At 41.7% G+C, this 14,847-nt stretch overlaps 1 protein-coding gene across 1 annotated transcript in view; it reads left to right on the forward strand.

The window, feature by feature from the left end:
- The window catches only part of map3k5 (mitogen-activated protein kinase kinase kinase 5), a 104,846-nt gene that overhangs the window by 13,878 nt on the left and 76,121 nt on the right, over positions 1–14,847 (forward strand). The window lies entirely within an intron of this gene.

A 14,847-nucleotide genomic window follows, 5' to 3' on the forward strand; every position in this document is an offset into this window, starting at 1 on the left:
AGTGCAGTATACTGCTGGAGAAACCCCGGGGTAAATCTCTTAAGTGCTCCACAGAAAAAAATGACAGGAGGTTGGGAAGCTGGCGGTGTATCAAAGCTCCCTTTAAGGTCTTATCAGGGGTTCATTTGAGGTGAAAGAAAAGGCACCAGGAGCGGGTAGCCAGCGTCTTTAGAAAACAGAGGAGGGTAAGAGAGAGTGACTCATATCAGTGGTGATGATAACAAAACACCAGTAAGCAGCCTGTGCCTCTATCTACCTCAAAAGATCAGCGGGATTATGCTGGGAAAAGTATATCTGGAGCAGTAGTGTTCAGTGATATCTACAAGATGATTTAATTTGATTTTGATTTAAATACTTTGGATGCATTTTCGGTCCAACTATTGTAGGAGAAGCAGGGATACCGGTTTGTCTGCATCAGAGGTCCTCTGTAAGCTGCACAGCTCTCTCTCAGATGGAGCTGAACTGTTGTCATCACCTCTTAAATGCATATAAAACACATCGCTGAATGCAACAAGTTCTCAGTCATTCTTCGCAGTTACATGCGCTCTACATCGCAGTATGTGATAATTGTACTTTCTTCATGTACATATGCAGCTGTAGGGTGGGTTTTTTACTGTTTTGATTCTGCACACACACACACACACACACACAAACACACACACACACACACACACACACACACACACACACACCACAAAGGTCACACACTGATGTTAATGCAAAGCTGTGCGTTTGATGAAAGTAAAGCATGGGTGGTTGTGGGAAGATGAAAAATGCTTTCTTACGTGCCGACAGAAAAACTCTTTCATTTCACTATGTGTGTCACTATGTGTTTCATTTCACTGTGTGTGTCACTATGTGTTTCATTTCACTGTGTGTGTCACTATGTGTGTTTGTTAAGGTGCTCTAGAAGTTTACACAGCGTTTCTGCTGCAGGCTGCCAAACACTCCGCTGAACATTAACCCAACTTCCTAACGAATGATGTAAACTCCAGTAATTTCAGGGAAGTTACTGCTCATGTTTGCCCATTCATCAGATTGTTACAGTAGAGGTGGAGTTAGTGATTCTGGAGGAAGATAGTTATTAAGTCTTAATCCCAGGTCATCAAATAACGTATCTGATGACCTGGGGATGAGACTCGACTATCAACTGTCTTTCTGCAGAATCCCTTACTGCACCTTTAATGCAATTATTCACTGTAATTAAGTTATCTGTGCATGTAAGCATACAGAAAATCTTGTAGCTAATCAGCCTCTAAATCAGGGATCTCAGACTGCCGGCCCGGGAACCTTATCTGGCCCCGTTTCCCCCTCCCTAATGTAGTAATGCAGACAAAAAAGTTATTTTTTCAGAAATATTTTGCTTGCTTGCAGCACATGAATGCTGCAGTGGTCCCCAAGACAATTTGAGTTTGAGACCCCTGATCTAAATGTACCAACAAGACTAGCAGCTGTGCTAGGTGTACTAGCAGCTAAACATGTTCACAATGACAGTGCTAACATGTTGTTGCTAAGCAAATACAGTGTTTGCCATGTGCACAATCTTTAGTTTGTTAGCATGCAAGTATTGCATAGCATGCTAATTAGCACTTAAATACAGCTGATGGTGATGGGACTGTTGTTAGCAGTACAAGTATTTAGTCATAAAGTGCTGGACAGTGATGGTGCTAAATGAAAAGTTTCTAATGATGGCATTTCATCAAATAGTTTTTTAAACTTTTGTCACGACAGTGCCCCTGAAAAATACAGTTGAGGGCTAACATGTTTTGGTGGAACTTTTGCACTCTGCATTTAAATGACTAAATCCTCGCAAAGGTTTACATTTTGTTTGTTTACGTTTGCAACATTAGCGTCCCTGTTGTTGTTTCCTGTAGCAACAGGGATTTTGAAAATGGTAGCATGCAGATAACTGATGCTGCCTAAAATAGGTGGCTAATAGCAGACTTAATACCCACAGTGTACATCCAGTGAGCCAGACTATCCTCTGGCTAACATGGATGTTTGTACAAAGTTTCATGGTACATCATCTAGACATATTTCAGACAAGACTTAAGTGGCAGGCCGATCGACCAACACTGTCATCCCCAGAGCCATAGTTAAAAATCTGAAGGCCAAATAAACCTTCAAAACCTCAGCAGGCTTCATTCACTGATGTCTGACAGTTCGCAGTAAGTTTGCAACAGTAACTTTTGCAGGAATTGTCAAACACATGAAGAAATCCTGCGTGGAGATTTTTTATCAGCCATGCTGGTGTGTGATGCTCCTGCTGTTTCAGATGGAAAACTCCTGCTTAGTGCAGCTTTATTTCACCGCAGCATTTTGCAAATAAGCACAGTTGTTCATTGCAAAGTTTGATTGCAAGTTGACAAAAAGACAAATTCCTCTTCTTTCACTGAATTCAGTTTCAGTGAAAAAGAAAACAGGAAGTAAGTTAAATGGGCAAGTCGGGGCAGCTTGCAGAGTGGCACAGGGTTTCTCCCAACATGTTTGTCAGCCGCAGATGAATTCACATTCTGCTCAGAGCTCTTTTTCCCCCTCGGGGCCGTGGTACTACGGTTTGCAAAATCTCAACGTGTGAAAAGGCAACAAAGTGCAGCAGAGGTAAAAAGGACCAGTCTGCCAGGAGAACGGTGCGACTGGTTGGGCTCATTTCCTGCATCGCGGTGCTTTCAGGGCTGGGGTCGTTTCTCTCGAGCACGCTCATGGTTAAAAATAAAGGGAGCATTAATCTTTGCTGGGCAGGGCACCTATACTACAGAATGACCATTGTCCACTATTTCCCATTTTATCCTCTGGGAGTAGAGACGTATTTGTAGACAGAAAATCTCAGCTGAATGACTTGTATGGTGCTTTTCTTCCATTCCCAGGGTTGTATTTTTGGGAGAATGCTGCCACTGGCTGTTTATACTTTGTGTGGCTTTTTGGCCTCACATGTAGCTGAACCTGATTTGGAATTCATTAAAGTTGTTTGACCACTTGTAGAGACAATTTCCACTCTGCCTTTCAGTTCTCAGGGACACATCTGCATCGGGTCATTTGTTTTGTTCTGACCTGAATGCATTATAGACTTTTTGTTTGCTTCCCTTTCATCTACTGAGCGTGTGGTGAAGGAACAGTTGGCACAGTCAAGAGGCAAATTAGAAAATTTAAAACTGCAGCAGTAAAAATGTCACTCCTCTTGAGTGATGGAGTTTCCCTGAGGGACAAACGTGCACCACCTTGTTTTTTCCTCGAACTGTTGCACCAGTGGTTTCTGTGATTTTGACAAGTTGATGATGTGACTAATCATAAAAAGATTGCAGAATTCTGTGTCTGATGTGCTGTGAACCAAACCTGCTTCCCAAAGTACATGGAATGATTTGATTTTCATCTGATAAAACCAAGACGCCATCCTGCAGAGCTGCTTTCAAGTCATATAGGGATGCAAACTTTGCGTATTTTTCTTAACCAATATTTGAACATGATGATAATCAATAAATGAATCAAAATACAATGCTCTTCCTCGCTGAACAGCAGTAAACTTTCTAGCTCTTCATGCTAATGTTAGCCAGCAGCAGACTGCTGTTCACAGACTGACAGTTTAAATCTCACCTCCTGTTCAGGCTGAAGACTAAACAACCCGTGTTGATGAGTCTCCTCAAACATTTTCTCATCCAGACTCCTTTAACTTCTGCTTCTGTTTTTCTCACTGCAAAGTTTTACTGCAGCAAACTGTTGCACCGCATTAGTCTCTGGTTTGTTTACATCTGCTTCCACACAAGATCACCTGAAATCGCATCACGCAAGATCCCATGAAATTGTGTTCCCTCTAGTACATAATATTAATATCATGATATAATAATATAGTAAGGCCTGGCTGTAATCTGGTGCTATATTCTGAACATCCAATTAAATTTTACAAGAAATGTAGCAAAAATGTTTGTGAACGCTGTCAATTATAGTTCTTAGAAAGTGTGAAAATCGGAATCAGCCAAGAAAATTGAAATCAGTGCATCTTTGCAGTCAGCAACTTCGATATCAGTTTTGACACTTCATCAAACCTGCGCAGCGCGGACATACGTGCTTCACATGCGCATCCCTAATAAATGACCTTGCAGATATGAGGACAGAAATGCACTCAACATGTTTGTAAGGCTTTAGGGATCCACTCAGTACGTTTATACATGAAACGCTGAATGTAAACATAGCTGTGTTTGTTTATAAGAGAACTCTAAAGGACACCTTTAAGTCTGTCTGAAGTCGAAGTCTTCTAATCTTAGTCTTATGGCTCTATTATCCTGCGTATCGCTTCAATCTGACAGCAGTGAAGCATCATCTGTGGAACGAGTACAGGAGATAATCATCACACAGCTGCCACAACACAAGAACACAACAACCATCCTCTGCTGTCCCTGGAAATTTGGCAGAGAGTTCGGACATTATACTCTCCAAGGTTCCCTTTTTTAGGGGGAGGAAAAAGACTTCTCGAGTGTGGGAAATGATTTCCAGTGGAGCTCGGAGACATAAATTCCACTGTGTCTTTCTGTCCTCCGTGTGGGACGAGCTCCAGGGAAATCCTCCCCGCTGCACTCTGCTCCGCTAACGTGAGCCTCGTTCCCTCCTTCTCCTGCAGCGATAAGGGGAAAAACCACTCACATCTCTTACAGCCTGGCTGAGTCTCCATGGTTACAACATCTTATGTGTAGCTGTTATGTAATTGGTTGTAACGAGTGCTTTATTTACCTCCTGTACCTGTCCTGCTCCTACATACTCCAAGTCAAACACAATAAAGCTGCAGGCCTTTGCATCTGGCCCCTGAGTGACCAGAGTAAACAGTGCTGTCACGGTGTAATTGCGGGGCTTTTAGCATTGCAAAGCAGTGACATTTTCAAAAATATGAAGTGTTATTAGGTCAGAGTCAGGGCACATACCTCCACATGCAAACATTTTATCCTCACCTTACCTTGCTAGAAAAACCAGATTATATTAAATCTTAAATGTGCAACCTGTCGGTTTTGTTGGTTTCAAATATTCAGGCGTATATTTGGACAAAAATTCAAGTTTTGCAGTCAATACAACTTTTATTTTTTTGAATGCATGGAGCTTTTTTCCTAAATAGAATGTTAAATGTTATGTGCTTACATTCAGTTGAGCACCTGGTGATGGCATGTCAGTGGTAAATGTAAAAATAGCGTACCTCGATTGGGCAATAGAGCAAACGTAAAATCAGCTCACTGAAAAACATCCTTCACCACCTGTATGAACAGTTTAAATTCTGATGCCTGTCAAAAATAAGAACATGTACAAAAACTAATTTATCCCCAGTGCAGTTAAAATTAAGCTTGAATGTTAAAGTTCACTTCAAAATGAAAAATCCATATTTCAAACCACACACCTGTGGTTTTCAGTCAAAATAAGAGTAATGATGTAAAAATTATCATTACTTCTTATATTGCAAATCCTATCACAGTTGCAAAATCAGGCAAAACAAGGATATTTTTTCAAAATTGTTCAGCCCTCGCTTCATCGTAGGACACCTGAGCAACTGACGAATCTCTTGTATTTTGTGAGGGGCGTTTTAAGGCGTTATTATGGAGATGTTGGCCATATTAGCCATATCATATGTTTTTTTTTAATGCTTTGAGTATATGATGCATCTAGTTCTATTATATTGGAGAGAAGGCAGACATCTTTACAGCCGATATGTCAAAAACTCTGCAACTAATACCAAAACAATATAAATGAAGAACCAAAAATATGTATATTTGACTTTGGGGCGAACTGTCCCTTTAAAGGTTGATTTGAGTGATTTTTGCAATATAATTTTTTTACTCACTGTTCACTCACAAGCTTTTTTTCCCAAAGCGTTCGAAGGTATCACACCGCCCCCGTCGGTGAGTGGCGCTTCAGGTGGCATCACGCAGCATAATCTGAAGCTGAGGGAGGCTGTGCGATAAGATTGAAAACCCTGGAGAAAAAGCTGATGAATGAACCTTTTGTTAAGAATACCTGCTCACAGATATACAGTTTGTTGCCAAGGTCAGGAATGAATCCCCATCCTCAAATCTACAGATTAAATCCATAATGAAAACATTTTTTGGTTGCATTAACATACACTGCGTACAGCTTCAGGGATAAATAGTGCAGCTGATGCACTCAGTCTCGGTGTTGTTTCTAGCTGAAGGCTGTTGCTAGTGACTGTTTACGTTTCCCAACAGCCCACACTCATTAAAATAGATTTCTTTGTGTCCAAATGTATTCTCCCCATTTGGCTCCGAGCGCAGGAGAGAAAGACAAAAGACACTTTGAGTTTGCAGAAATAATCCATATCCACTCCAACAGTCTCCAGTGCCATTTAGATCTGCCCAGATTATAATATTGAGCAGAACCCCCCCCCGCCCCCCAACCCACCCCTCCGCCAAAAAGAGTATGTGGAGGCACTCGGGGGAGGACTGAGAAGGATCCATATACCACAGACACCAGAACAATTCCCGGTGAATTCATGCAGCTCCCCGCTCTCTGAGCTGCTCATCACCCCTCGCCTCCTCCCTCCGTCTCCCCCCTCAGAGGCACCGCTGGGCTCGAGGAACCTGCAGCAGCAGCAGGCCGAGCGCTGCTGAAAGCCAGATAGTGTGCGAGAGTATTGAATTATTTTTCCTCCTCTGCTTTGAGCTGTAGGCGAGGGAATCAATTTAGCTTTGGTCAACAGTAGCAGGTCCAGCCGTAGGAGGTGTAGCAGGATTATCAGGGCATCACTATGCATGTTTTGGTTTGTTTTTTTGTTTTTTTCCTGTCGTCTCTCTCCCCGGTGCAGACAGACTCGAGTTCTCTACCGATTTCAGGCAATGACAACGACCACAACAACAGCTGAGGTGAGCGCATGAGATCAGGTGGCAGGAACCGTTAAAAAGGGTGCCTGCGTGACTCGAGTTACTCTGCTGCTTCACCCAGCCTTCTGTCAACACTATGTTGGCAGGTCTGCTGTTACATTGGCGTGCACTCTGCCGCGCCGTCGCGTTGGTAAGCGATCACGACATCTGAACGCTCTCCAGAAACGTTCTGCTGTCGAATCAGGCAAAAAGAATAAATAAATAAATAAATCACAGCCGCTGTCTCCCATCTCTGAGCCGTTTGCCTCCGTGAATTCAAGAGTATTGTCCTTAATGTGGCACGAAGCCTATCATGACACCACTGGCAGCACACATTTTGGAGATACCCTGTCATTACTGGAGAAGTGTCACATTTTGTTTGGGTGTATTCACAACATGTCAACAGTGCTTTGAAGTGTGAAGCATTTCCTCCTTTGGTTTGTTTAGTCATCAAATGCTCACAAGGATTATATTCTCCATCCTTATAAATGCCGCGCAGTTTATTATACAGAAACTGCTTGAGGGAAAACTTGGATCACCAAAGTTATTAGGGTTCATTTTCAGTCCGTCTATTATCTGCTGAGATATTTCAGTCTAGACTGAAGTTGTGGACCATCGTTCATAGAGCTGCGCTACTAACATGGCTGAAATGACTCCAAGAATTAACTGACAGTCAAAACAGTTGCAAATTACTCATCAATCAACTGACTAATGATCCGTCTATCTAGCTGTACCTTTAAAGTAACACCTTGTCTTTGGGCACAAATAAGAAAAGAACTTGCTGCTTGTACTGAAACTGCAGGGCTGAAAAATTTTATAAAATGATCTAAATGCGATTATTTTGACTTGTAATGGTGTGATTAATGGTGTGATTTTTGTTGGGATCTGTACCAAACAAAAGTGTTTCTTAAATCTGTAGAATATGATGTATAGGCCAATGATATTTTGCCTTTAACAAATATTGCACCTGTGATCTGAAAATGGCAGAAGGCCCTTTTGCAGTGTCGATAAAATTTTGATGAATTGCCCAGCACTACTTTCAAGTCACAACTCTGTCTTTGTAGTAAGAGCTAAAGTCCTGTGGAGGAAATAAAGGATGTTTCTGTGTGTCGACCTCCGTCTTCACCTTCTTACTACAGTCTGCTACATGTTTTTCTCCTGGTTTTCTAATATTATTCTTCAGTAGCCTACGTGTCGTGCATCCAGACTGAAATACTCCACGCTGACGACATCATACGCCACCAGTCAAGTGTTGTCAGCTCTCAGGGGCTTTGTTGTGAGAACAAAGCACTTATGAAAACTGATTGCTCCTCTCGACTCTCCCAACAGAACAGGACTCGCTTGTGTGCCCTTTTTTTTTTTTTTTCATATGTGCTCAGCGTCGGCTGTGTTCTTTATTCATCATCTATATTAGCTGTGCCCTGTGACAGAAAACATTTTCCCTGGCTCAGATGTATTCCCGTGAAGCAGGTGAGGTTTACAAGCAGAGCCATGCAAAACTACCCCACCCATGTTTTCGCTGCATTTTAAAAACGCGACTGCAACCTTTTTGCAAGAAAATACAGCTGTGTGTGACACAGTTTCTTTTTTAATGGCTTGTTTGCATTAAAGTTTGGCTGAGATGTGATATTGATGGGGGTCTCCTACCAGCAGAGAAATGAGACAAGCTTATCTTTTATTCATCAGCCAACCTGCGCTGTCTGGATGTTGACATTCAGCCGTACCTTGTGTGCATGAAGTAAGAGCACTGAAGAAGCTAAACAGCCTTTTTATTGCCTGTATGCTCAGGATTGTTGAAGTCCCACTCCGCTCGAAAATGTGTTTATTCTTGTTCCTACAGTTGGATGTGTGAGCTTCGCTGTGCAGAATGACATATGAGCAGAAGTTGACGCTAGAAGGATGTTTTCACATCTGTCTGCTGGAAGTGCAAAGATTCTCTGTGTACACTGAAAATCTGATTTTAAGGGGCGGGCCTATCAGCATGATTTCTGACATCACAACGAGTTTTGAAGTCAATCCTAGTCCAATTTGTAACTTATACAAGTGTAATATAGAAATTTAAAGCCACCGATGCATGTAGACTTAAAGTGAAGCGAAGAAAACATATTAGACACAAGGGTTGGGTACCTGGTACCTGAAATCCATCCCCGTCCCCGTCCCCTCCCTGTATTGTCTCTACAACCTGCAGCCTGTCAGTCTGTCACCATGGCAACACTGTTGTGTTATCCTTCTTGTTATGTTGTTGTTGTCATTACAGCCACAGTGCTTGCAAACTGAATATTTTGCAAATATTTCTGTAATGATAGTCTGTGATTCACAAATTGTGGTTTCAGTCCAGTTTTGGACGTACTGATAAACCTTACACACTGTTTTAGCGTTTTAAATGACATCTTGGTAAGGAAACTATGCAGCCAGTGGCTAACACTAGTTCATTCATTCAATGTCTGTAACAGTTTATCCACGAGGGGTCATGAGGGGGGGGCTGGAGCCTATCTCAGCTGACGTTGTGCGAGAGGCGGGGTACATCCTGGACAAGTCGCCAGTTCATCACAGGGCTGATACATAGAGACAGACAACCATCCACGCTCACATTCACACCTACAGGCAATTTAGAGGCACCAATTAGCTGATTAACCTGCATGTCTTTGGACTGTGGGAGGAGGCCTGAGCACCCGGAGAGAACCCACGCAGACACGAGCAGAACATGCAAACTCCGCACAGAATGGCCCTGCCGCCTGCCTGCTAACATTAGTAAAAATGTTAAATCACGGCAACCAAGACGGTGAAAAAGCCCAGTTATCACCAAATCCAAAAAAGCTAATTAACTGCCTGAAGATTGATGAGGTTGTTTGTAGAGGGTTAAACTTTGGCGCCGACCTCAGGCGTGCATCGAGGACTTGGCTTTCACACTATGAAATTTGTTTTTGGTTAGACCCTTAAAAGTACCAATTTTGTTACCCAGCCCTATGAGACACATATTATTGTTCCAAGCCAACTATTTGTAGCCTACACATGTCTTAATGCATTTCTGGAGGGGATGTTTAAGGCCTGCAGTAAGCTTAGGCGTGGTGTACAAAGTATTTCTCTACTTAAAGTCCAGTAAACCTCAATGAAAAGTGTCCAGTCTTTGTTTGGACTTAATGACACAGGAGACATTCGAACACTCCATGAATCTGAACCATTGACAGAAATGCGTCACAGATATGGAAGCAACAAGTGGCTGTTCAGAAGAGGTCAGTGAGTGAGGATTAAGGTGTTCTTTCCCCCTCCGCCTCGTGCGTCAGAAAGTGAAACCTAACTTGCACTCAATCACAGAGGAGGTGTCCTGATGCGAGGATGTCGGCTGCTCATCCAGAGAACAAAACCCCCTTGATATTCCGCATCGCCGCACAGAGCGGCGCGCAGCTTAAAAATCCCTCATATCCCCCCTCTGTCCTCCGCCTGCTCGGCTCTAATGAAAATGCGAGGCTGTGTTTTCAAAGCCTGTGTGGAGGAAGGGGTTGATGATGAGAACCTCTGAGGCCAGCAACAAGTGCCTGCTTCCTGGTTGAATTTGCATGTGCTGATGAGGAGCGAGGGAGCTGCACGGCCCCTCATCACTGACAAAAGCTCTCCAGCGCTTCAACCACACAGACTCCGATAGGCTTCTCTCTGCAGGCTTGTGTTGGCATGCAGCCACAAAGCCAATGAAATAAAGTGACTGCTTGATGTTAACTCTGCATGTAAATTGTGAGCGTTCACATGGCTGCTTTGAATAACTTGTTCTGACGGTGTAAAGTGTTGAATGATATTACAATTATTATATGACTTGCGATGTTAGAAGAAGTGATCATTTTTGCATCATTATTCTCATTTGCATTGAAAAACATTAAAATGATTATGGTGTGACTTTGGCTGGGATCTTTACCAAACGAAGAGAGCAGGGGCGTCAAAATCAGCATTATGGTTGCCTTTGAAGGGCCGGTTCTGTATTTCAGTTTCATTTTTTACTGATAGAAAACTGATGAAATTGTGATGATGTGACATTTGTTGGGGTCTGTACCAAACAAACAAGTTTCAAGTCTCGTTTTGTCACTTAAAAACCCAAAGAAGCCCCAGGAAAGCGGGCGATCCTTCTTGTTGAGCCCTGCTATCATCAGGCCGTCTTGCATGGAGAACATGTGCTTACATTTCCCCCACTGACTCAAGATGAATATTTCAGTGCTTTCCAGTCCACCAGCTCTAATGGGTGCGAGCTCGCCGCGATCCATTAAGGGCGAAAGATGTTGTCGGCCGCATCAGAGCTTCTCTGCTCTTAAGCTGCGTGTAATGTGTTTGTTGACACAGAGAGGCGGAGAGTTGGAAACAGATGAGAAAAACCAGGGTGCGGCAGAGTTATCTCTGTGACTCTCCGAGCTCTTCTGTCATTACTGGAGCGCAGCCACCGGCCCGAATGGTTTTTGTTGTTATCAGCGGTGCGAGGCGGCCTCAGGGACGCCGTGTCCCCGCCCCCACCTCGTGTGTGACCCTCCATAACACTGCCATGCTTATTCCACACATTTATGAGCGTGTTTAAAGGAGAAACAAGCTGCAGCTACCGATTATTTCCATCTGTCGATCATTTTCTCGATTAATTAATTCTGTCAATCAGATGATCATTTTCTCCATTAATCTATTAGTTGTTTGATGCATAAAATGGTGAAAAATGTTGATCAGTGTTTCAGAGCTGCACATTTTTGTTTTACTGTCAGAGAGGAGTAGAGAAACCAGACAAAATTTCACATGTTTGTGAAACTACAGTGTGTATAAACTCAATACGGCTCTAAAAGTCTGGTGTTTCACCAGAACAACCCAGATTTCTAAGAGGAATTCATGTTTCGTAAGTGAAGGAATAAAAGCATTTTATTATTTTATTTAAGAAGCAAGGGCAAAAAATACACAAGTGAATGAAAAGTGATGGATATTGGTTTATGCAAGGTTACGCTCGTGGGAGGAATTGTTCTGTATACTTTCCTGAGAATCGAAATTAAAATTAGTACTCTTCAGCATAAAAAATGCTGTCACAGTGTACGTATTAGTGTACTATCCCTGTTTTTTGAGGTCTCAAGACTTGGCAAACATGCACTTGTCTTGCGCTCTTGCAGTTTTCCTGCAGCCTGCCTGAGCTTCCTTGAGTCTGGGGAGGAGGGGGCAGGAGGAAACAACTCACTTCAACCACAGATCGTATATTAAATAGGATTTCAACCTGTATAATATATAATTTATGGCTCCAACTCAGTATTTAGACTCATTTCTGGATGTGCAGTTGCTATATATTGCTGCTTTAATACCACATACTGATCATAATGGACTTTAAATGTAGGAATCTTGGGGGTTTTAGGCTGTTTGCAGGGTCTTATGGTGTGTTATTACCTATGAAAGGCGTCTTTGGTCACACAGCAGTCTGTTATGCTCAGAGGACTCCTGGTTTAAGGCCGGGAACTCTCCGCCCCTCCACCAGCAGCTGTAGTCCCTGCCGGCTTGAGTGACACTTGGCAATATTGACCCCTATTGACCTATTGATCCAGATCATACGGCGTGGAGTCCAGCTGCAGTCGGTGTGGTATCGAGTGCGTTTGTGTTCGCTGATAGAGTTGAAAAGGCGGGTCAGACCGCCTCCATCTGTGGAAATGTGCTGTTTTTTCAAGAGAGCAGTTCTGAATTAGCTCCACTTGTCTCTGTGACACCGGAATCTATAACTGACAGCAGCCTCATCATATAGAGACCACAGCGAACATCGCCTCTCACAGCCTGTAGTTTATACTGACACACACAGACATGATGAGGTTTTGTATCTGTGCATTAACCTCTGACCTCTGAGTCGAATCCCTGTCCCAGAACAATAAAGAAAGTCTGTTTGCTTTAATGAAAAACAGACATGAACAGATACAGCAGGAACATCCACCTTTAATAAGATGCAGGATGTATTAGGATGGATTTATAGAAAAACTGATGACAAAACAATAACAAACACACCATTTGTTTCCAGTCTTTTAATGCTTCTTTTTAATTTGACCCACTGTGTTGCAAAGGTAAATATTGTTTAGTTAACAATATGAAATCAGCAAATTCTCTGGAGTTTTACTCAATGATTGCCTTCAATATTTAATGTATTTTATCAACCAACCGATCAAAATTGTCTGTATTAAGTGCACGTAATTTATAATTGCCAAATTTTCATAGTTAATTAATCAGTTGATTATTTTCTCCATTAATAGACTAATAGTCGTTTGCCTATAAAATGTCAGAAAATGATGAAAAATGTTGATCAGTGTTTTTCAAATTACTGTTGTAAATATGGACAGCTATACACGTGCATTTGACTGCTTTCCAACAGTATGAGGTCCAGCTCGGCGTCTGTCTTGCAGCGTTGTATTTCATGAAGCTCTCGCCAACGACTAAAGCCGGTCCAGCATTTACTGTTGTTCCACGGCCTCTTGCTTAGTCACTCTCTTTTTCTCGTCTTAGCTTCCTCTGTACATCCTCCAAAAAAAAAAACACTCCACCTCACCTAAAGGCTAACTAGCTAACAGCAGCTACATTTAGCAGCAGTTTACTTCACTGTCCATCAGGAAACTCTGTAAATCACAGAGAGCCAAGGCAGAGCAGCCAGAGGACATCAGAGGGGAAAACAGAAAACATTTTCTACATGAACTATGATCCAGTTTCACCAAAACCAGTGACGTATCAGCTGGTGTGAATGACAGAAGCACTATTCATCCTAATACAGGATATAGCAGAATAGCATCAAAATTATTTTGAAGGTGTTATTTTTAAGGTACATAATGTTAAAGATCATTTTTTACTAAATAAAAAAATGCTGTACGTGTGAAGTTTCCACGTTCTTTTGATCTTCGCCTGTTGTTCATGGAAAAAGCCCCTTTGTTCAACTGATAGGAAATCTACAGAATACAGTGAGTGTGCTTCCAGCTTTGTACCAACAGTTTGGGGAAGGGTTTTCCTGTTTCAACATGATAATGTCCTCATGCGCTCTCAAGTTCACAAAGAAAGGATTTTCCCAGTTCAGCTTGACTGGCCAGTAAAATCAACTCATCTGCCTGCTATTGTTAACCATAACAATCTTATCTATTAAATGCCACAAAATAATGAAAAGCTAGTATTACTAGAATTTCCCAGAGACTGAAGTGAAGTCTTCAAATTGCTTCTGGTGTCCAACCATCAGTCCAAAGTGACCAAAAGATTCTTCATTTACTGTCATAAATGACAAAGAAAAACAGCAAATCCTCAATTTAAGAAGCTCTATTATCACAATAGTATTAACTGAGTAATGATTGCAGCTCTACTGCAGACTGAAGCCAGTTCATGTCTAATCATGTTTTTCCATTCACTTCACAGTAAATGTGGTGTCTGTTCTGTTCTGTCTGTTCTCTAACCCAGAAATTTTAAAATTTCAACACAATACTAGAATCAAAAATGATACTCTACCTTTTTTGATACTGTAGCAAAAAGTAAAAAAAGGTCCTAGGCACACAAAACAGGATTTTTATTTTTTTTTAATTAAAAACCTGCACACAGTGCTGGTGCAGAAAAAGTTACTGAACACTGTCTGGTTCTGCTCTTTTTAATATTTTAATATTTTATTTTTCATTGTTGTTGGCTAAATGTGCTTCTTATATTCTCCAGTTTTGAAAATGTGTAGCCTTTACTCTAAAAAAAAAAAGTTTTGATGTTTTATCAACTTAATTGTCCTTTATAGCCTACGTCTACAGCCTTTTCCTCTAAATTTTCCCTGTGGCCAGTCTCGAGTCTCTCTAGACTAGCTGTGAATGCCATATCCAAAAGAAATAAAGTTAATAATTGCAGCTCTGGACAGGTTTTTTCTTTCCTTTTTTTTTGGCCAAAACTGTTTCTTTTGTTACTAAAAGTTGCAGACTCCTGACTTAGATCATTATTTTCATAGCTTCAGTACTTAGGATACTATCAAATGTATAATTATTGTAGATTGTATAATTTTAAACAT

The sequence above is a fragment of the Lutjanus erythropterus genome, chromosome 15 (genome assembly GCF_056507025.1).
Source record: "Lutjanus erythropterus isolate fLutEry1 chromosome 15, fLutEry1.hap2, whole genome shotgun sequence".
Lineage (NCBI taxonomy): Eukaryota > Metazoa > Chordata > Actinopteri > Lutjaniformes > Lutjanidae > Lutjanus > Lutjanus erythropterus.